This window comes from Bacillus rossius, chromosome 5 (assembly GCF_032445375.1).
Source record: "Bacillus rossius redtenbacheri isolate Brsri chromosome 5, Brsri_v3, whole genome shotgun sequence".
Taxonomy (NCBI): Eukaryota; Metazoa; Arthropoda; class Insecta; order Phasmatodea; family Bacillidae; genus Bacillus; species Bacillus rossius.
This window is the reverse complement of record NC_086333.1, coordinates 73,006,434-73,031,893: the sequence shown is the minus strand read 5'-3', so window position 1 is coordinate 73,031,893 and position 25,460 is coordinate 73,006,434.

Genomic DNA, 25,460 nt, shown 5'->3' with positions numbered 1-25,460 from the left:
TCTTGCTATAGAAATAAATATTTTAAACGCAAACTAAAAATACTAAACAACTAATTTACCATTTAATAATTTAAGGCAAGCATCTGCAACTTAAATGTACTATATATTGTTTAATACCTGGTAATATTTATTTACACAAAATTATACAAATATGTAAGCGACTGGCTATATATGTCAATATTTTTAATAGAATATAAAAATCGAAACAACGTATTTGACATACAAAAAATTTAAACCAAGCTTTGCAATTCAAGAATATAATATCATAAATAATTTATGTACTTTTGTAAATAATTCCTTCCTAAACCATAAATTTTTTCGCTAAACCCAAGTTTATATTATTTTCGACAAAACTATATTAATTAAGAATTTTTTGTGAATGTTTCTGTTGTACAGCATTAGTACGTTATTAATTCAGAATTTATTTAGGGTAAATATTTAATCACGTACCAATTGTAAAACAGCCAAAGGCCGAATTAATGATTACCGGACATACTTAACGAAGAAATTGTTGAAGGACAAGATTCAATGAGGTGACATGATTGGGTGGATAGGCTGGCGGGTAATTTTTTTGACGAGATAACGTCATATAAATAGATGAACGCCGGCTGCACGCACGAAAAAGCATGACTCATTGTCATGTTCCGCCTGAGCCGAGCGTGCAAGAACCAGCCAACCACCTTGCGAGAAAATATTCTATAATACCAAACAGGTTAAGGCGGGCTTTTTTTAACTAATTGTTCGTGATTATATTTAAATAAATTATTTAAATTAAATTTGCGAAAACTGTAAATAATATTTGAAAATTAAAAAAAGTATGCAATTTTTCATCAATGTTTTCTTATGACGTTATCACGTAAAATTATCGTCCGTAAACCGACTTTACAGACAACCCCCCTTTTCTTTATCGGGTTGCGGGTGGGTTTTGAAAAATTTGCGTATGATTCTCTCCCCGGGTGTGGAATCGAGGTGTTCCACATTCGGGTCGCCTCAGAGTGGTAAAGGGAAGCGTTGAGAAAGTGGGAAGGGGAGGAGATTGATCCAGGCACCGCCGAGAAGAAGGGAGCAGAGGAGCACCAAGGACGAAGCCTATTAGCGCGGTAATCAAGTCGGCGTCTTTTTCCAACCCTTCGGTCCTTCCGAGGTCCCTGGACCCTGCTCGAAGTCCTTGGTCTGTCCCGACCGCACGTGGCACAGCGGTTGAACAGGGGGGGGGGGGGGGGGGGGAAGATACCGCCCACCCTGTTAATTACAGAAAGGTCCCTGTGAAGCCGCTACAACCACCCCCTCTCAAAATCCTTAAGACCCGGTCTTCCACGCCGGGCTGGTATTTTGTTTTTTAATTTCTCATCATTATTAATAATTAAGGAATTTAACCTACGAACTTATTTCGGTAGCCCTCGTACATTAAATTTTTGGTCACAAAGTTTCTCACCACATATGGACTAACCATTTTTTTATTGTTGAGAAAATTTGATGCGAAACTTTAGATGCAAGAGAGATATTGCTACGAATTTTCAGGAGAAAAAAAAAACCTTAATTTAATATAATGTTTTACACGCAGTCAACAGATTTTACAGTCGGCTGCGGGAAAATCTTTTCGAGCAGTCAATGGCATCTGGATATGACAGTAAATGAAGAGGCGAAGAATAATTGTGATACCTTATGTATAAAAAAATCATTAAATTTGGCTTAAGACTGTAACAAAAAACACTTTTTCTATTAATTGTGCAACCCTCAATAAACGCAAACATGTAATAGAGCTAGAATACAGTCGTGTCTGTAGTTTAAAAACAAGTTTTCAAATACTTTTGAATGTTGTTATAGTAAACATTACCAAGGTAAAAAAAAAATTATTTTAAATTTTGTTTGCCTGTCAGTCTCCAAATTTGTCACAGCATTATGCAAATACCAACTCAAGAATTTTGATACAATTTTGCTACAAAAATAATGTAGTTTGTGAAGTAAAATTTAGATTAATTTTTTTCCCTGATAAAATAGTGTCCCTGACGAACGTTCACAATCGCTTACCTCCAGAACTATTTAATACCCTTAGAAGACACGGACTCAGCCATAAGAAGTAATTGTTTAATCTCAATTCCGTTCTAGAAGTAATACATTGTGTTGCTCTGTCCTCTAAAGTCACTGGCAAATTCCCGGCGAGCGAGAGCATGGATTTTTTTTCATTCACAAGTGGCGAAGCGTTGTAAACATTTCAGTTGATTCTTAAGCTATCAATTCAGTCACTGCTCTGTTTTCATTTCGTGACTATCCATCTGTACTTATATATTATTCTAATTAAGAAATAATTGCACACGATTCTGGCATACTGTACACGCAATTGGAATGCATAGGCGAATGTTAGCAAGTTATTAATCAATTGGTGGCTGAAGAAGAGATAAGGTGTTGAAGATTCCAGTCTTATTTATTTATTCCAGGTCTCTTGTGAAACAGGAAACGTGAATCTATTTAGATTCACATTAAAAAATTATTGTTTAAAAAAACTGTAAATACCCGCTTTTATCGTTGAATGAACTAAAAATAAAAAAAAATTTAAATTAAAGGTTTTGGTTCAAAAGCCAAATAATGTACCACAACTGTGTACAACTAAAATTGTGTGTTCTCTGTTTTAATTTATATAATGACTATATCCTAAAATTTTCATAATATCTATATTCTAATATTAGTGATAGAAATTTTAAGAGAAATGATATCAAGCACCCCTTTACTAATTGAAAGTTCAATTTTGTTATTAAGTACATATTGTCATTTTTGTAATGACTATACCCTAAAATTTTCGACAGGAATGAAATATATACATTCTCGTAATGACTGCTTTCTAAAAATAGTGATAGAAAACTTAAGACAAAAAATATCAAGCACCCCATTACTAATTTTAAGTTAATTATGGTTATAAAGATCATATAGTCTTTTTCGTAATGTCTATATCCTGAAATTTTCATAATGACTATATCCTAAAATATTCGTATTGATATATCCTAAAATTAGTGATAGAAAATTTATTACAAATCATATTGTTAATAATCAAAGAAAATTTAAGACAAATTAAATTAAGCATCCCAATCTTTTAGTTACACAGAGTTTGGCTGTTGGAAAAAAAATCTTTAATTTTAATTTTATTTGGTTCATTTTAATTCATTTAATGATAAAAACTGTTTTTTTTATAGTTATTTTGAACTATAGTATCTTTTAATTATTTTTGGTCTCAAAATATAATATAAATATTGAAAAAAGTTATTAAAACTAGTTAAAAATACTAAATATGAGTCATTAAAGTCTTTATTTGCTGCAGTAAACTTAAAAATATTCATTAATTTTCACGTATATACTCATTTCAGCTAATGCGTCAACATAACATGGAACTTTTCTTGTTTAAAACTTTTCTTGTTATCTTATAGCACTTAAGTTCTTGGAGACCATCCAGTGACTATTAGATCAAACACTCCAAATCAAAAAAGAATATATTTATTAAATTTTTTAAATTTAAGGTCATAACCCCTCCCCCCTCCGAGGGAGGAGTCAACCCCCAGGCACATTTTCCACCATAATCCGATCTCAGAAACACTCTAAATGGAAAAGAATGCATTAAAAAATATTTTGAAATTAAAGGCATTACGCTTCGCGCACCCCCCTCCCCCCCCCCCTCCCTGCTTCACAAGCACATTTTCCACCATAACTCGACCTTTTGTATCGGAAACACTCTAAATTAAAAAGCATTAAATTTTAAAATTTTATAAATTTTGGGTTGTTAATCATGGGCTCCCCCTAGGGGCACAGTCGACCCCGGGGCAAATTACCACCATGCTCTGACCTCATGGATTCACAAAAAGCGTGGTTATATCCGTAGCTCGAAAATAATGTTTTTTTTTGACCCTCTGACCCCTCTCTCAGCCTTGACACTAAGGTCTTAAGTCACAAAAATATTGTGTTGTAAGAGTTTCTTTATATCATGTATGCAAAATTTCAACACATTCGGACGACGAAACGTGGGTAAAAATTGACTGTAAAAATGGTTCTACATAATCCATTTATTCATACAGGTCAAGCTAATAAAAGCATGGTGAAAATGTCATTGTTTACGTGAAATATTTGGTTTCATTTGAATCGGTAAAGTGTTTGCGTGCTTTATTTCGACTCTGGTCCAACGCGCAAAGACGGAGATGGTTGCTTCGTGGAATAGTGTTCTAATGGAGCGGCCGTATGTAATGTGGGTTTGGGGCGCTCGAATTCTCCGCTCGCCACTGTACCACCAAAAAAAAAAAGGTTCGTGCTGGAGGAAAGGAAAGGGGTTTTATGTCCCCGCCCGGAGACGTACGTTCGTTAAGGCTGCTGCGTACTGAACACAACTTCCAGCCTCTGGACTCATTTGGTGCGGTGAAAAAAAACACACGCATCCTTGTAGGCGGTGGTCGCTGTGCCATTTCCCGTCGCTGAACAACTCCACGCTATGCCTCTTCATCCCTCCGTCCGTCTGTTTCCTTCTCCACCCCTGTCCGTTAACCGAGTCCTCATTCCGGCGGGCGTGGGACGAGAGAGGGAAAGAGAGAGAGAGAGAGAGAGAGAGAGAGAGAGAGAGAGAGAGAACAGAAACAACGCTGGAAATAATTATCCTTGCCTTCGGCGACGCCAGTGGGTTCATACGACGAAAAAAAGGAGCGAAGATGTTCTACCCATGGGTAAAGGGCAGGACTCGTAAATCTGATATAATAAAGCGTCCTTTGTGAAACGCTTGTAAAAAAAGGGAGGGGGAATAGGAGGAACTATTTTCAAGTCACATGACCCCAATTTTTTTTCCCTTAACTTGTAATCATTTCAACAAGCTGCATGCCACTCAAAAAAAACGCTAGAGTGTGCAATTAATTTCTGCTTTTCTTTTCACTTTCAGCCAATGGACATACTGGTCGACAAAATGGAATGATTGGAATGATTTGCGCTCTATGCACGTGTCCATTTCGTGAATGGAATGGAAGTCGCATGGAAGGGGAATGTTTAACCACGGTACTGCCATCTGTGATGGATCGCGCGAACCAAAGTTAATAAAGACGTGCGGTAACGTTAAAATATCAACTTATTGTTTTTTTTAGTGTAATTCAACAAGATGGGCGCTATTTTTACATGCTTTATATTAGCTTCACCTGTATGTTTGTCTGTCCGTCTGTAACTCTGTCTGTCCGTCTGTAACTCTTTCGACTAAGAGTGAGTGACTCATCACGGTAAAATGTCCCACCCATTTCATTACGTTCGTTAGCCGAGCGGTCTAAGGTGCGCGACTTCTGTGACGTCAATTTTCGGATTCAAAGATCGTGGGTTCTACTCCCGGCCACGCCGAAAAAAAAAATGTTTTTTTTCCCCGGTAAATTCTAATATTATATCCATACATCTAACTGCAAATGATTCGTAGAGACTTTACCATTTCTTTGTGACGTTGCAACTCCAAATAGTTATCTCAGATGGTAATAGGTAGTGTCGGTAACTCATTTCCCTATGATAATTATACATAAATATAGTTTAAAAAACTCAAAAAACATGCTTTTAAAGAATATCAAACTAAAAAGTTAAAAATAAATATAGTTAAAAAAACTAAAGAAACATGCTTTTAAAGATTATCAAACTAAAAAGTAAAAAATAATTTTAAAATTAAATTTATGACAGTAGTATATAAGCAATACTAGTATAAATGAGAAAAAAGCTTGAGGCGCTTTGTGCCATATTTTTTGAATATTAAGCGCCCCATGCTTTTTTCTCATTTATACTAGTATTGCTTATATACTATTGTCATAAATTTAATTTTAAAATTATTTTTTACTTTTTAGTTTGATAATCTTCAAAAGCATGTTTCTTTAGTTTTTTTAACTATATTTATGATCAAATACCTTGTCAAATATCAGTTCCAAAGCCGGGGTTTAGTATTTTGCTCAAGTCTTTTTACGCTTTTATCGGAGCAGATTCATTATATTGTTCAACCTTTTGGTCTGCAAATCGAATGATTCTATATTAAACATAGCTGCTACAGTAGTGCGGAAACTAAGTGTGATTCGCGTCAAGAATTGTAGTTTAAAACACGTTTTGCGTATATTCACCACACTGAATTATTATTAAGAATTCCACGTTAAATTTCGACTCCGATTTTCACATCATAAGTACGTTTGTGACATGACCACATTATGAATCCGCCCGTTACCTTGGGTGATGTTCTCACATGACTGGCGAATACTGAAATACACGTTAGTTTTTGAATTGAATACGACTTTAAAATTACTTCCATAGTGGGAGGCAATTCAAAAAACGAATGATGACCAAATCGGGGGATACAGTTTGGTGTTGCAGATGCATATTCATCATCTCCAACCACAATTTAATTACAACAATGGATAGCTAAAGGATCAAAGAATTCATTACTCTAAGTGAGGGCTGTATCGCATCGCGCGCGGTGGAGGGGGAAGCACCGCCATTTGGTAGTCATTTCGCTGCGTTTCGAGATTTACATCTAGTATGACTTTTGACTCGAAAAAGGCTACAACGTTCGTTTGAGTTTCAATCGTCAGTTCTCGTCAAAATCTATCGATTGCACACATAAAACGTTAGTGTAAAATAGATACAATGAATATATATGGTGTTAAAATAAAAAAAAACATAGTATTTTATATTTTCTATAGAAAGTATTTATTACCTGTTACGTACACGTATTCACGTACAACACACGGCCGTGTCCATGACACAGCCACCCCGCATTTATTATTATTATTTTTCGTTTTGTGCTTTCTGACTTTTCCGGCACCTGAAACGGAATATCTTTTCCCCCCAACCGCACGGCCCGTGAAGACTTCACCTCACGCCGGGGGGAATCGAGTGGAGTTTCTCCGCCGGCCGCTGAAGCCAGGGAAGCCAGGAGAAGCGTCTGCCGACTGACTGATCCCAGCACGTTAATGTCCACCCGGCTCTAGGATGGAGGGGGGTTGGGGCGGGCAGAGGCAAGGGCCGAGCTCTGGATGCCAAAACAAAACAAAAAAATGAAAGGGTGTGTTTGTATGAGGAGGGCCCCTTTGATAAAGATATCCGGGGAGACTCCCTTCGAATAAAAAAAAAAGGAATGAGGGAAGTAAAAAAAAAATATTAAAATCCGACCCTCTCCGGCGATTCCAAGCCAACCACGGTGCGATGCTTCTGGTTATTAAAAAAAAAAAATTTAGGCCCAAGAATGACAGAAATTGGCAGAAATACACACACACATGTATTTTATTTATTTATTTATTATTATTTGAGTGCCTACCAAAAGTCAAAGCCTTTAACAGGTGGGCACTTAACAATATTACATAAAGAAATAACAATAACATTTACAAAACACAATGATAAACTCAACGAAAAAAAAAGGGACAACACAAACACAAACACGTGACAAAGACACTTAAAAATTTTATAATAACTAAATTTTTTCAATTTTAAATTAATTCTTATCAATGAAATAACAATAATACATTATTTAAATCTGAAGTTATCTTACCTGCAAGAAAATTATATATATATATATATATATATATATATATATATATATAAAACCTCCTGTCGTGAGACGTAAAGAAGCGTGATGGACGAGAAACGAAGATAATCGGTGTAAGGCAAAAACAAAAAGGAAAAGAGCAGAACCGTGGTACCGAAGATGGATGGGCCGTGGGTTTCGCGGGGCCCGCGGATTGCTGGAAGAGTGCGCATGCGCATCCAAGCCGCGTATCCATCCAGCGTCCCGTAGGGGTCACGCGGTAATCCGCAATTTGAGCTTAACGATAAAGAAAATGCCCCCTGGGAAAAACACCCAGTGGGAGAGGGGGGGGGGGAGGGAAAGAGCTCTGTAAGGGTTTCGAGTTATTATTATTATTATTATTTCATTTCCGTTGTTTCCCGTCAGCTATATCCGTTCGAGCCAATTTATCTGTGCGGTTTAGTGGGTAGCTGTAAAAAAATATATATATTTCTGATTGCCTAATGGTGTAATTTTGTTCTTAAATTTGTGCAGTTCTTGATATTACAACTACCTGGACGCAGTATTAAGTTAGAAAAGCAGGGTATAAGAATACGGGGCTTGACGTAGCTTCGAAATTAAATCCAACTAAAATTCTTAAAAGAATTTATTCCTAGGTTTTGTGTTACACGAATAAAATTGTCATCTCAGTTTTATGTGTTTGTTTCACTTTTATTATAAGGAGACACATCCTAGATAATGTTGTAGGAAAGAGAACGATTAATCACTCTCAAAATTTTCTTATAAGTTACAGTAAAATGTTAGTCAAGAACTGTGTACAAGATTAGCGAATAATCATAAATATAAATCGAAATGTCTTGACAGCTTTACCTGAGAAAATGTGTAATTTTAAATTCAACCATTAAATTTTCTTTTTTAAATCGTTTCCGAGAAAATATTTTTTTAATAAAATCAGTGAAGTAATGGAAGATTATTATAATACTGCAGAATATATGACAAATTTCAAGTTGTCAAGTTTAAAAATGTGTACAAAAAATTGGTTGTCTGTAAAGTCGGTTTACGGACGATAGTTTAACGTGACAACGTCATAACAAAACATTGATGAAATGATTGCATACCTTTATGAATAAAATTGAATAATTTTTATTTAATTATCACTATTTTGTATGGATACAAAGAAGAAGTTAAATTAAATCTACAATTTAATTGATAAATTTACTTTTATTTGCACTGATTAATTCAAATATGTTTATTACTTTAACGAAGAGATTATTTTAACTACAACTTTTACACATGTTTGCTATTTAACTTCTTCCAATCTGTGTTATTCTGTTAAGGATAGGACGATGATAGGAAAAGTAGGTAACGAATGAGAGTGTTTCAAGTTTAATGTGCCTCGAAAAAGTCAAACCGATGGTTGTTCCAATCGAGTGGAAGAGAGATAGATGCGGCGCAAGCGTACAATGAGCGCAACGGGACACAGCGTAACGGGACAATGTGTGTAACGGGACACTTTTTCGTGCGTGCAGCCGGCGTTCATCGATTCATTATACGTTGTCACGTCAAAATGAGATAAATGTTTTCAAACTTAACCGTTTCAGCAAACACCGTCCCTGCTGACCACGAAATGCCGATAAGCCGAACGTGAAACTACAGTCGTATCGGAAAGACATACGAAAGGAGGAGGGAAGAAATAACAGCCAGCTCGAAGCCGAGCACCGTCAGCTGTATACATTCTCAACCGAAAAGTTCGACCGTATGTGACCTCCCCCCCCCTACCTTTCGCTCCTTTTCCCTCTTCAACCAGACCCCGTTTCGGAACATCAAACTCCGTCGCTTATCTTCCCGCCACGTCCTCTTCGCGTCCTCCTCTTCGTCTTCCGCCCGCTTATTCATCTCTTCTTCAGCTCGCAATTCGCGGCTGGTCTCGGTTCTCGGTCGGCGCGGCTTTGTTCCAGACCCGACTGGGGGGGAAGCGGTATTTAGCGAGGACATTAACAATGCTTTAAGGGTTTTCGAAGAAGGGTCGGCCGCCATTATTTGGAGTGAACCGGCCCCCCTCCCCTTCCCCCTTCGTCATTTTCCCCCGCGGTGACAATTTCCATAATGACCCGACGGCGCTCGTGGGGATAACTCCCCAACTATCGTCAGGGGAAGACTGTAAGGGCGGAAGAAGTAAGGGTTGCCGGCGAATACCCCTCCCGACGAGATGAGGAAACTGAAACACCCTCGTGGACGATGAGGATTTCATTCTCGTTTCCTTAGCGATTTCCGTAGACTCCGAGCTTCGCTGAAAAAAAAATAATTGGTTGTCTGTTAAGTCGGTTTACGGACGATAGTTTAACGTGACAACCTCATAACAAAACATTGATGAAATGATTGCATACTTTTATGAATAAAATTGAATCAATTTTATTTTAATAATAAAATAATAAATACTTGAAATTATAATAGTAATCAGATTTTTAAAATGCAAGAATAATTAACCTATATTCCCGAAATTGTTGTTTTAATAAGCAATGAAAACCACATTGCATCGATTTATTAGACGTTGTCACGTCAAAAAAAAAAGTGAGGCTTTCAGTATTTACCAGTGATGCGTAAACCTTTAAACATCGGGTAACGAGTAAATTCATGTGTTCTCGTGTTCTTTCACGTTGCAAATAAACTTTTCGAGAATAATGTTATTAAAATAATGTCCACCTTGGTAAAATTCACTAAAAGTTTTTTTTTTTTACTTTAAAGTTTTCGCTTGTGCTAGAAGTTATACTTCTATGGCATTACTACAATATTGAAATGAGCTTTTTAAACTCTTATAATAATAGTAAGTATATGTATGTATGTTTTTGCTTAAATAACTGAAGTCATTCTGTAAATATTTACTACAATCAGCTGATAAAACTTTATTATACATTTTTTTTTTAATTTTATCAAAAAAGTTTTAAAAAAGAACGATGCCAGTGACGAGATTAGAATTACGTCCCTTGAGTCCATCATATGCGCGCTCTTAACTACAGTGCTTGAGCCCATTTACGTATTGCAAGGTGAATACAAATCATAATCATATTAATGCCAGCTTTCTAATTTAAAACATGAGGTTAGTTTTTACTATGATTATTATTGTTCAAAAAATATATCACTGGGCAGTTTCTCTATCATAAAGTTTTCTATTGGCACTCCAATACGTGATGTATGTTCTATAATGTTTACGAAAGGGATTATACAACGGTTTAATTTTTTACACGTAGGTCCACGTTCTGTGTGTCACATTTCCGTTCATCGAAATCCGTTCCAATTTCATGAAATTACTCCTACCAAATGCCATATACTGGGAGCTAAAATATTTACACATCAAAAATGCAGTCACTACAGACATTCTGACACACCATAGGAGGATTCATTATATCTTCCTGCATTGGGAACGAAACCTTACTCAACTTGCATACTTCGGTTTATTTTCTTTGCTATTCATTGTTATTAGGCTAGTATTAAAACATTTTTTCACCTATTCATTCAAATTTATTAAAACATCGCTTATTAGATTTTTTAAAAATGTTTACTTATTTATTACTTTACTACTGTAAAAAGTATGACTCTTGTAATTTTACGAGTCAATAATTTTTACTTTATGGTTCCAAAAATTACTTCTTAAAACTGCGATTTTCAGCCAAACAATGCTTTCTATCCATTTCAATTCCTAACCTTACTGAAATTGTATATATTTTTCAAGATAGTGTTATTTTTATAGATAATGTGTAATTTTTTAAATTTAAACGCAAAATGGTTTGGCACAATATATAAGGCACAATACCTTTTTATATTTTTTACTGTCTGAATGTCATGAAAGTTTTAAAATGTCACCCATTCAAATCTGCCGATCAAAAAGCTCATTAATCCCTGCAATTTCGCAGCCTGACAATAGTCCATTTTCAGAGAGTTTCTCAGGCTTCAGCTAATGGACGTCTTAATTAGGGTACGGGAAACAGATATCAATCATTCTTTTCCATTTTTTATTCATTCATAGATATATTCTCCTTGAAACTATTGCTTTTCATGCTTCCAAAGTAAATATTTCTAATACTGTGGAATTAACCTCGTTTTGTAAACTGCAATGAGAAAGATTAATTATATATTGAAAATAATTCCAATGTAAAAAAAAAATATTACAGGTGACCACCAACAACACGAATATACAAGACACGCATTATCCATAAGCTTGATTTCTCTCTTTGCTGTCTTTGGAAAATGCTCACATTGTGCAACACACGAATTTCTCTGGCGAGAAAAGTAACCTAGTAGCGTTCTTTCAAGTTTTTTCTTGCAGGAAACGTATTTTTTCTTGGTATGTTTGTATTATTAGGTTTTATGATAAAAGATACTGGCAGACCAACCCTCCATAGAATTTTTCCATAAGTTGTTATTTGGACGCAAAAGAAAACCGAATTCAGATTGAAAGAACCAAGACTTTAGATTTTCCTCGACAAACGCTGACCTTCAGGTGAACGTAAAAGTTAGTGTTATAATAATATGATAGAATTCACGCTACTCGTTTGTTATTTTTTACTACAGTTAATTTATTTAAATCAAAAAATAATGGAATTGTGCCTCAGAAGTTATCAGTCCTGATAAATAAATTCATATTTCTGATATTAACACGGTAGATAAAGCGTTTGTTGCTATGATAACTACATAGAATTCTGTTGCTTGAAATTTATTTATTTTGAGTTTTATTTTTCCCACTGTCGGTTTCTATAATGTTCCGGGTTACAAAGTTCATTCTAGTTATAGTTTTTTTTACAGGTCATCATAGCTCAAGTTCCCAAAAGGTTAGAGCACGCCTTCGCCACAATTATTGGTTCACACTCGGCTACGCCGAAGTTCGTAGCGCATTGACGTAGATCCCCGCAAAATCTTGGGGAGAGATAGAGAGAGAGGGAGAATTCTACTTTTTCCGCAACGGGGGAGTTACTCGGAAGGGCGCAAGAAGTTGCGGGATTTTGCTCGCCGAGTTTAAGGTTGCTGCGATAATTCCCTCACCCCTTTCGAAGGGAAAGGGTTGGAAAAGGGAGGAGGGGAGAGGCTTCGCTAACGAGGACTTTATCAACGGCTGTGGAAGCCCCAAGGAGAAAGGGGGATGGTAAGAGGGGAGTTTCGGAGGGTGGGAGGGGTGAGCGCAAACTTCCCTTACCATCTTATCGGCGTGGCTTCCTCAACCTCCTTCACCACAACCCCAAGTCCACCCCTATTGCTGTCCGACGCCCCCGAATATCCCCCCCCCCAAACGGTGGTAAAGAGGAGGAAGAATCGCGCGATTGTCGACAGGGCTCACGAATACTGACAATAGTCACCCTGTCGTTGGCACCGGCATCTCAGCTGTGCTTACGTTCTAACGTCCTTCCTTCCCTCTTGTACACTGTCAGGAAACTTGACTTCTCCGGCCCGACTTCATATTCAGCAAAGAGCACTCACTTTAAGCCCCAGCTCTCCATGCTAACATCGGTATTAGAATTTCCCGGATTCTTAAGGAGTCGGGTGGCGCGAGGAGGTGTGGCGAGTGATAAGTATAAATTCTGGTTTTTCAGAGAAGTATTTTTTGGAGAAATTTTTCTTGTAACTCGCCATTAAATATTCTGCAAACAGGAGAGTTTTCTGAGTTATACTTTTACAGAAACACAATAATAAATTTTACGAATGATAAAATAAAAAAATTTTAAACAGTAGAAAAAAAAGTTAACCACTGGGTGGCCAAGAAACACAAAATGCACTATACATACGGGCATACATCACAGTTCTAAACACTTTGTTTAACTTCAAAGTGGTGTACCTATATTTTACAGTTGGTATAAAAATTTCGTATGTGAGGACAAATACACACTTAACACTGTACACGCGATCAGACTATAGTATAAAAAAAATATTGTACTATTGTCTTAGCATATCAACTTATCTTAAATTGTGTATTATTTTGGTGTTGGAAAAAAAAAGATAGTTTTTCGGGAAAATATGGGGTTAGATTTTTTACAAAGAATGTATCAATACAAATTTTTCCCACTACATCTCTAGGGGTAAGTTCGAAAGGTCTAGTTGTTGTACGTTAAAAACTCAAACATCAAAAACTCTTACACAATATTTGGTTGTAAACTTTCGTCGATTCTCGAGTTTGGTTGTTTTCTGAAGCAGGAAAATCATATCTATAGCGCAAAAAAAAACTAACAATTCCAAAGAAGCCAGAAGTTGGCAACTCTAGATATTACATTCTCTGCTGCGAGAATGACGCACGCAAAAGTGTTTTGCAAAGATCCAAGTCGCGATATCTCGCGACTAAGAGAAGCTGTGCAAAATTTTTCGTTGAACTCGCATACTGGTTCACTTGAAATTGACCATGGCAATAAATCTCTGCTAGTAGGTAAAAATTGCTCCTTTTTTTGTAACCAGTTTGTATTCTCATAATTTTTTTAGAGTTTAAAATGTCATGTAAGACGAAAAATTACGTTCACTGAATACGTGAAAAGCTTGATATACAGTATTTATGGATAACAAGCTGTTCCAAATGGCATGACAAGCCATGAATGTAGATCAGAGACAGTTATTCAATTTTATTATAGATTGTATAAAGAATCAGCTTAATGGAGAAAAACGAGAGAGAATTTTTGTAACAGTTGGAGCAGGCACAGGTAAAACTTTCATATTCAACTTGTTGAAAAATCAAGTTAACCATTGTTATGGAAAATCAGTAGTTAAAGTAGGTGTTCTTACTGGAGTTGCAGCAAGATTAGTTGGTGTATCTACATAACACTCTCTTCTGAAACTATTGTTACAGAAAGATAGTCATCATAAATAAACATGCCACTTCTTATTCTTAAATACTCAAGAGAATTGCGTCAACTATGGCAAGACGTTCAATTTCCTTTCATAGATGAGATTTATATGGTTCCTTATGAGATACTTAGCATTATAGACTCTCATCTACCGCAAACTGAAAAGTCCAAACGATTTTTTAGAGGGCTTAAATAAATTACTATTTGGTGATTTAATACACCTGCCACCTTGTGCAAGGGAAACAAGTTTTTTTTTTCATCAAACCTGAACATATGAAGCCAGCTACACATAAATGACGACTTTTCAAGCTAATCGAACTTAAACAAAGCACGCGGAAACAATGAGACAATACATTTATTAATACTCAAAATTGTTCGAGAATTGACCTCTTAGCTCCTTGCAATACTCTTAGAAAACGTTGCTACAGATGCTACCAATGAATTCTTGATTGAGAATGCATTAAGAATTTACCCAAATTACGAGCAAGTGGACAATCCCAATCATAAATTATTCCATTATTTAAAAAAAAAGGGGGTTGTCTGTGAAGTCGGTTTATGGACGATAATTTTACGTGATAGCGTCATAAGAAAACATTGATGAAAAATTGCATACTTTTTAATTTTAAAATATTATTTACTGTTTATGCAAATTTAATTTAAATATTTGTTTAAATATAATCACGAGCAATTAGTTAAAAATCCCGCCTTAACCTGTTTGATATTATAGAAGATTTTCTCGCACGGTGGTTGGCCGGTTCTTGCATGCTAGGCTCAGGTGGAACGTGACAATGAGTCATGCTTTTTCGTACGTGCAGCCAGCGTTCATAGATTTATAAGACGTTATCACGTCAGAAACGGGATATATATATATAAGTACAAGACCAGATTGTTGATGCTACATGAATTATGGGTAACAATAATTTGGATTCTGTTATCCCCTATGATATCAATAAAACAGGTTATAATTTAGAATTGTCGTCGGAACTAAAATAATGTTAAAGTCAAATATTGACGTGAGTAAAGATCTTGTAAAAGGTAATATGGGTACTATATTAGAAATTATCTGGCCACTCTTCCGGCGTGATCAATACGAACATTCCTTCAGCCCGGGTTGATTTCGACACAGATGGTGTTCAGGTAACTAAACCAATATCCATACAGTTTCCAACAAAATACAGCTATACTTACTACTGCTGAAAGGCGAATGTTGTCATTATTACAGAGTTGGGCATCTACCGTGCATAAAATGCAAGGATGCACTGTAGTTTTATGCAGTTATCAATTTGGAATCGCGTCTCTTTGCTGCCGCACAGGCTTATATAGCTCTTAGACGCGTAAAGTCACTGGATGGTCTCCAAGTAGAAGAACTTGATTTCTCTAAGATAACATAAAACGGTTCATGTAATATTGACGCATTAGCTGAAATGACTCGATTACGTGAACATTGACAATTAATTTAAATTTAACTGTAATAAATAATTTCGTTTTACCAAATAGTCTTAAATCACTCATATTTAGTATTTTTAATTCGTTTCAATTACTTGTATAATTTTGTTTTAATTTTGTAACTAAAAAGAATGAAATAAACTTATCTTAAATCAAACTAAAAACACGCTACTATCATTGAATCAACTAAAAAGTAAAGAAAATTAAATTAAAAGGAAATTTTTTATCTAAGAGCCAAATAAGGCACAACTCCGTACAACTAATAGCGTTCGGTGCTTGATATAAGTTGTTTAAAATTTTCTATCAATAATAATAATGTGATTTGTAATTTATTTTCTGTCACTAATTTTAAATTAGGATTTAGTCAATATGAAAAATTAAAGTTATAGTCATTACAAATATTTCAGTATATAGTCATTACTATTTGAACTTAATAACACTAATAAACTTAAAATTAGTAGTGGGGTGCTTGATATAATTTGTCTTAACTTTTCTAGCACTACTTTTAGGATATAGTCATTACGAAATTGAAAGAAGAGAGCAAACACCCCACGCTTTTAGGTATTCAGAGTTTTGGTTCATTATTTGACTGTTGGACAAAATATTTAAATTTTACATTAAATTTTTGTTCATTCAACGTTTAAAGCTGTTTTTTTTTTTCATTTTTTAAACAATAAGTTTACTTTATTAATAGTATGAAAGAAAATAACACAAATAAAGTTTTCTAGCTAATGAAATAACGTCATAATCAAGTGCCAAAATTTACAGTGGGATTTAACAAATGACACCTACGCTAAATTCTAATTGGTTTTAAGGAAATGACCATTTCGTTCGAATCTAATCGGATCTTGGATAAGGCGGGTGTAAAATTAATTAGAGATGTTATCCATTACTTCCACAACTTCAAGTCGTAGACTCGAATAAATTCCTTAATCCAATTAGCTCTCGCGTCCATTAACAAACTAACATTGCAACAAACTTGACAATTTTCAAACTTCTTCTAGAATGCTTACTTGTGAATGGTCCAATTCACAGCTAGTGTACATTATGTTTTGTCCGATAATTACTTTTCAACAGCATCTCCGGAGAGAGAAATACGTTAATCATTGAAAGTTCAGTGGATAATGTAGAGAATGTAATGTGACAGTTCCAAAAATAGACTACTTCAAAGTTCGCTGCTGTTCTCTTAAAGATTCATCTGGCCATAACTTGCTTGTGAGGGCCAAACAAGCGTAGAGACTGTTTTCAACCCACCGTAGCATTTTTATTAAGGGCTACGTAGAAACACAATTCTTGTCTTCGTAACATCTTGCTCATTAAATCTGGTTCTAGTTTAGCAAACAAAAAAATTAATTAATAGAGAAAACAAAATTTAAAAAATGCCAGGGAGGAGTATTCTTAATTGCGAAACATTCAACGTTACCTGTTTAATAAAAAAAGGACACGAAAAAAATTAGACGGAAGAAACTTTTATCCTTAACAAGACTTTAGCTGCGAGTGACATTATTGTACTCATTCACACTAAGAAAATGTAATGAAGGTAATTTTTTTTGTTTAACTTAGACACGTTAAAATAAGTATTGATTATAATAATTACAAAAACATCACTGCACTTCTAGCGGCCAAGGTGGGGGAATAGCAAGGTGACTTGCTTCCACAAAGTGTGACACAGGTTCAATTCCTAGCTATTTGAAACGTGGGAGACTCGCCGTGTGGTGGTGGGTTTTCTCGGGGTACTCCCGTCATCCTCAGTCCGCTCATTCCATTGGCGCTCCGCTAGCCTCTCCTCACCTTTTGTCGTCTCCAACGAGGTTAATGCCGACCAGACGTCAAAACCCATTCCTTTCATTAAACTTTTTTTTTTGAACAAAAACACACCTACACGTACATACTTACAGTCATTTAAACAAAGGGAGAAAAAATTTTTTGTAACCATTTATTTAAATAAAAATGTAATATTTTTATTTTAGAAGCAAAATACAGATTTATAAAAATGTTGTTGTCAGAACTTCTCTCTTCTATTTTATTGCTGTGAGAAATATTGTATTGTATTTTTTTTTTCGAGGTAAACAAAATTTGTTTTCCAAAAAGTCCTGAAGCTGATTTGAAAATAAAACAAGCGGCACTGGAAAATCAACGAAGGATGGTGTGGGGTGGTGGGCGGGTTGGGGGGGGGGGGAATGAAACAGTGATGTGTAGGCGCAAGAGGGGGAAAGAGGGGGCTGGCTGTTTTCGCACTAACCACCCGAGGAGAAACTGAAGAAATGCCATAAACAGAGGGAGCGGCTCCGCCGACCATGAGGGGATCGCGCGCCTGAAAGCAGTCCCCGACGAGGGGTGACGCAGGGGGGGTGGGGGGGAAGAGCTGTACTCTCGGTCCTAGAGGGTGGAAGGGTGTGGGGGGAAAACGGGCAGGAATAAAATGGAAGAAGAGATGAAAAGTCCCGGGCGCAAAAGTCGGAGAGAGGAATTCTATCAAAAGTTTGCCCGGTCCGAGAGTACTTGCGGGGATTTTTTTTTTTTTTTTTCCGGAGCGTCCGCGACTTCTGGTCTAGATTGCCGGCACGTCCTGGGGCTGAACAACACGTCACGCGGCTAAGGGAGGGAAATAATAATAAAAAAACTGAAACCTCGTGTTTTTTTTATATACCTCTCTTCCACCCTCTGCCACCCTTCTCAAACGAATATAATATGCTCTTCGGTGCTTATTCACCGATTACTCGCATTATCATTTTTTTTAAAACCAGTGGCAGACTTACCATATGATCAACGGGGTCGATCTCTTTCTCACATCCTTCTAAACTATCTCTAGAACTTAAAAAAGAAGAGCTACAAAAAAAATTTCTTGAGTCCGCACCCGGACCTTGAAGTCTGTGCAATTATTTGTTTTTTAACGTATTGTTTTAAATGAACTTTCAGTTATTTTAATAAATTCTAATAATTTTTGACGTGACAACGTCTAATAAATCGATGAACGCCGGCTGCACGCACGAAAAAGGATGACTCATTGTCCCGTTACGCTCATTGTCCCGTTACGCTCATTGTCCTGTTACGCTCATTGTACGCTTGCGACGCATCTATCTATCTTCCACTCGATTGGAAGAACCATCGATTTGACTTTTTCGAGGCACATTAAACTTGAAACACTCCCATTCGTTTCCTACTTTTCCTATCATCGTCCTATCCTTAACAGAATAACACAGTTTGGAAGAAGTTAAATAGCAAACATGTATAAAAGTTATAGTTAAAATAATCTGTTCGTTAAAGTAATAAACATATTTGAATTAATGAGTGCAAATAAAAGTAAATTTATCAATTATATCGTAGATTTCATTTCACTTCTTCTTTGTATCCATACAAAATAGTGATGATACAATCAAAATGATTCAATTTTATTCATAAAAGTATGCAATCATTTCATCAATGTTTTTTTATGACGTTGTAACATTAAACTATCGTCTGTAAACCGACTTTACAGACAACCAATGTTTTTTTAATAAATAATCCCATGCTGTTGAAAATGACCTTTCAGTAATTCAACGAAAATTTCTTTTTAATAGGATTTAATTTTGACTCCCATTTAACGAGGAGGTATTCCATACAACGCAAAAACCCGCGGTCTGTGGCGGATGGCACGCATCAAGGTTCGCAAAGCTAAAGGGAAACTTTATAGTATTAACTGTTTGGTGAATTTTTAACAAGATGGGCAGTATTTTAATAAAAAATCACTGTGATAATCAGGTCCAAATCTGGGATTTAGTAGTATTTCAAATCTTTTTTCTTTTTTATCAGGGTCGTTTCATTGTATAATTTTAACCTTTCGTTCTTCAAATCGAATGGTTTGATAGTCGAAGTAACTGCTCCGGCAGCGAATTCTGGAAAAAGGTGCGGAAACTTACGCGTGATTCACGCCAAGAACTATAGTTGTAAACACAGTTTACATGTATTTACCACGCTCGGTATTATTTCAAAGAATTCTGCGTTATATTTTGTGTTCGCAACACGAGGACATACGAATATGCTCTTTTCCGAGGTTAGATGCTTAAGCTTCTCTGGCGGAAATGTAAAGAACTGCTATAATTATTATTTTTTAAACAAAATTCACATGTTCCCTTGTAAGTAAGAATTAGGAATGAGTTAAATTGACATACTGGAAGGTATTTACTCAATCATTCGGCACATTTACTAATCCGGCACTAATTTTTTTTTTCTTTCCGGGTCGATTCCAGTTGTTGAACTTGGCCACCAGTTTGCAGCATAGCTATACCGCCGTTTGTTTTTAGTTCGTTCAGAGTTTATTCGGTTTTCGTTTCAGCGCAAAGTTTTCTCTCTCCTATTTGATTATATTCCACGTTTGGTGTAACCGTTTTAAAATCATATAAACGTTCAAAGACCCGGGAAAAATCGCTAATCCTGCACTGAAATTTTTTCGTTTTTGTAATTTTTAAGAAGATAGTCCTTGGTAACTCAGTTGCCAACGTTACCACTTGTAAATTTGCAAGACAGAGCTTTGAATTAACTTTCATTTCATCAAAGTAACTGACTTTCCAAGGATTTACCTTGTAAAAAGTACAGTGTACATGGCTGTAGTCCTTTAAGTGTGAGATAAAAGATCTTTCGCTTTGCTGCTCATGGTGACTGTCAAGTTCGAAGGCGAGTCACGCGACAGAAACTTTACGCCAGGTAGACGAAGGAGATGTGTTGACGACCGCAGTGCTGAGTTGTCAGAAGCAGGGACTGCTGTTAAGGGGTTGCCTCCCATTTCAGGTCATGATTATATATTTACATTAATCACTGATCAACATTTAGACTTTATCAATTGCTTAACTTTCACGAAATTAAAAATATATACAGCGCAAACCTTTTTGCATAATTAGCAGCCAAAGTTACATTTTCAACGTTTTTGGGTTGTACAAATACGGAGAATTTAATTTATTGTAGAACTGAAACTGTTTATGTTTAACAGCAATGCCACTGTATACTTCATGATATGGTTTGCATTTCTATCACAAAAACTCATTTCATGTTTCTTGACTGTCATAATCGTAACAAATTTGAGTATTTTGAAATGGCAGGTAAAATTAATTAATTTTTTTCTGAAAGAAATTCAAACCAATTCTTCAAGTAGCCAATGGCATTGCAGTTGAGCATAAAAAGTTTCAGTTCTGCAATAAATTAAGTTCTCCTTATTTGTACAATCCAAAAACGTTAAAAATGTAACTTTGGCAGCTAATTATGCAAAAAGTATGCAGTGTATATATTTTTCATTACCTGAAAGTTAAACAATTGAAAAAATCTACAAGTTTATCTGTAATTACTGTAAACATAAAATCTTGACCTGAAATGGAAGACTTAATGTAAGCTTTTGGACATACGCCATTGCTAAGCACATGTATGTCTGTAGAAGTAAACTAACTACAAAAAACCCAAAAGACAAAAACACAAATTCGCACCTGTGTTTTCGTACCATGTGCGTCTCTGCCTGGGGACAGGAGCAGATACCAGTTCCCGAAACGTCACTTGTTTCTGTTTTGGAAAACTATTGTGTTTGTTTCGTCTTTTCGATTTGTCGTGTTTTTGTCTCGTTTCAACTGTTGTGCTGATTTTTTTTATTCAATACTTTTGTGCTGTCATCATTTGTGGTTTTTTTTTCGTTCTCTTATGTTTTGGAAAACTATTGTGTTTGTTTCGTCTTTTCGTTTCGTGATGTTTTTGTCTCGTTTCAACTGTTGTGCTGATTTTTTTTTTTTGGGGTTTAATGTTTTTGTGCTGTCATCATTTGTAGGGTTTTTTTTCGTTCTGTTAGTCCATTTTCTTTGTTTTTCTTTGTTTGTTGACCATATTCCTGTTATGGAATATTATGTGGTGTTAATATCCTGTTGAAAACAGCAATTTTTTTGCTTAATTTGTGTTTTTGTCTTTTGGGTTTTTTGTAGTTTTCTTCTACAGAGATTCCTACATGTGCTTAGCAATGGCGTATGTCCAAAAGCTTACATAAAGTCATGCACTCCCATGGCACAAATCTTTCAAAGATAATCTGAAATGGGAGGCACCCCCTTAACGGGTCTCCGCCAGACGTACCGCCGAGGACTGAGCTTGTTCGCGGAACGAGTGACGAGGGGGGAAGGACTAGAAAAGGACGCGGAGCGCAGGCAGGATCTTCGGGGCGCGCGCGAGGACTCCTAATCCCGAAGGATCACGAGGACTTCTTTCCTTCGGTTCCGCAGCGTCACCCTGCGACCACCGTCGGGGGGGGGGGGGGGGGGGGGGGATTGCTAACGGAGGCGGCTCGTTAAGCCCGCATTCTTAAGAGTTAATTACCACCGTCCCGGTTTTTTTTTATCTCGCACCTTACTTTTTTTCTGTCCGGGCCGCGTCACATCGAACCGAATCAGGTGGCGAGACCGCACCTTTAAGGGGCCTCCCTAGTAGCATCGGAAGTTAGCGGAACACTATGTTTTTAAAATAATGATGGGACTTTATTAATCGACACTACGAATCTGAAAATTTTTCACCCACGAGAAGATAATACACGAATTGTCTGTATACTTTTACATTTTTGTTTTTTTCTATCAAAATATGAAATAAAAAATCACCAACTTGTCCAACTTTGGGGCCATTTTATACTGCTTAGGAGAATGACAGAAAAAAAGTACAAGTCTAGAAAAAAAGATAATTTTTTTCTGAAGAAATTCATGTATTTAAAACATATAGTCATCGCTTTGAATTCCGAGATATCTTCTCCACAATTTCTGCAAATCCTGAAAGTTTTCCACCGTCTCGTGCTGCCGCTCGGCGAAGCCAGCTCGCAGGTAGCGTGGTGGAGGAACCCGTTCCCGGAGGGGAGTCAGGCTACCTGTGTGTGCGTGCGTGCGTGAGAGGGAGACAACCCACAACCGGCACCGGTAAAAGATAATCCCGTGACCGAAAGAAATTCTCAGAATTGCTTTTAGTGTGCCTCGCCACAGTACCATGTGCTCGACTTACTCTGTGACTATATTCGTGTATCTCTAAAACATTGCTTTTGTTTAAACTACAAATATCCTAAAGCTTACCATACTAGATCATGTATTACGAAATAAAGTATTGAAACTAATCAATCAACACATTGAAAGTTGTCCTACAAACTATTTATTGGTGGCTTTACAGTCTCGCTAGCTAATTCGACAAAATTTATATTTAATTTTTAACATGAAAATACACTTCATTGTTTTTCCTTTTATTTTTAATAAAAATTCAAGAAACAATTATTATACTACCCAATATTTTTTAAAATTATTTTAGTTTTCCAAAATGATTTTACACATCTTACAACGCCAAGGAAAAATTTTATACTGGTATTAACCAAATGGTTAACTATTTACAAAAGTTTTGATACTTAAAAATGTAGGTTTTATATAAAATGTATCTTAAATTAAAAGAAAAATCGTATTTTGAAAACTAAATGTCATTTTGCTATGCTTTTTAGTTAGATAGATATCTGATTGTCTGCACTGTTTTAAAAATGTTCATGGAATGATAAATAAAAAATAAAAACTAGGGAAGTTCTATATTAAATAAGCTAGTCAGAATTATGTAAATGTTCCTCCTGGCGCAGGAATCACGAGGAGGATTGAAGATGAGGTCAGTGACCGATCGCTCACATATGTAGTTATGGATGGTACGTTATTAATTACAAAATTCAAAAACCATTTTGAAGTTAAAAAGTATAATTAGTGGCAATGTTTAATAAAGATGACGTAAATTTTCAGATAAACTTATTTCTACAGCTCAATTAATTAATAAGGGCAGGAAATAATTTTTTACATCAATTATACAAAAACATTTTAAACCAGAATTAATTTATCCAAAAACCAAAATTAAGTAAATATTGCCCACACATTACAACATCCACGAAAGAACCTTGCAAATTATTTTTGTTAGATGCATTATTTTGCATACAAGTTCTTTATTTTTTTATACTTCACCTACTTATAATTGTTACATATTTGGAACATGGTCCGTCACGCCCAATTAAAGGGCCTGAATAAGTAGAACGCGTTTCTGATCAAATTGCACGCCTGTTACTTTACCTGCAACCCGGAGCGGTGTGAAATAAATTATTGTACATTCGTGACGTTGGCAATCAACTTAAATATTTATGAGTTAAAACCAAACATAACTATAACGGATAATCAAAGAAATTTTGAAATTTTGAAAGTTTGTTCTGTTTTTATATAGTACACAAAGCAGTTAAACCATAAATTATTTGTTGTTGAAAAAAAATAATCCTTAACCTTTCATGCTTTTTTTCATTTATTTTTATTACCAGATATTTCCGTTTAAGTAATACTTATATATATATATATATATATATATATATATATATATATATCAATATAGCAATCTAGAAAAAAAATTAAGGTAGCCTTATTCCAAATATGTTATGATAGACGTTAGTTAACTAAGAATATAAATTCGCTTTACAACCACAGCTTGTACACAAGTAAAAAAAACATGGTTCTACTTGAACGTAGGGTAGGTTTATGACAAATACAACAGCAATAAACATATGGCTGAGTCTGCTTTCATGTACACTTTTTTTTTAAGTTATCACTTTTAAAGCGGGTAAAGGGTACCTATCAAGTAGCTTAGCATTACCCAAAGTGAATATCGTGCTCCAGAAAATGTTCGAACTATGTAATATTTGTATCACTGTTGCGTTACAGACCTGCAACTTTTTTCAGTGCGCGATGTCACTCTCATGTAAAAATATGTCGTGTTTAGCGCAAACGTGTTCGAATGAATCCACATCGAGCTGCCAAAGAATACCTATCGATGTCGGCAACATACACAACACACAATATACAAACCAACGTTTACAAGTGTATTCATACGTAAGTATAAAACTGGCGGCGGGCCATGATGCAGTTGGTTCTTCGCGTACAGTCCACTGACGGGATTAGAAGCGTCAAAGATCTTATATGGCTATTCTGTAAACTTGTATGTCATTTCACTGCCTGCTTTAGACAAACAACATCCATTACTTTTAGCTTTGGCTTGAAAAGAATTACTCCGGCCGGCTTTCTTATATGACTTATTTCAGCTCCTCGTGCGACCAGTGTGTATACCTAATTTGTCCGCGGCCTTATCTTTGGGTGAAAGTTATTTGTAAGGGAAGTTGTATCGGTAATGTTCATCATGTATTACATAACAATTCGACTTAGATACGCACATGTGTTTTTAAAATATATGTTTAATAACTTGCAATACAAAGTATGTGTTGAATTTCATGTATTGAATTTTTTTTTACATTATGTACGAACATAATAATCACAATATTTCATGAGAAATTTTTAAAACATTTTACAAAGTAATCTCTAATTTCTTCCACACCTCATGGTTAACCTTACTATTTTATTTCATGTTTCAGTTGATTTAAACTGTTTGGAATCATAATATGACGGACAATGAAGAATATTAGTTTCAGTAAATTTTATGAGAAGATTTACTTATTACATTAAATATACCTCAATTTTTACCTCAAAGGAAAATAGTTGCATATCATTAAATGATAAATATTTGTTTCCCATTAATATAGTTTATGAACATAACTTATTGTTATAATACCTACATTAGTTAAATTGTGTTTTTGTAATGCTCTCCTATTTCAGTAAATTTTTTGGGCAAATTGAATAGCATATAGTCGATCTTTAACA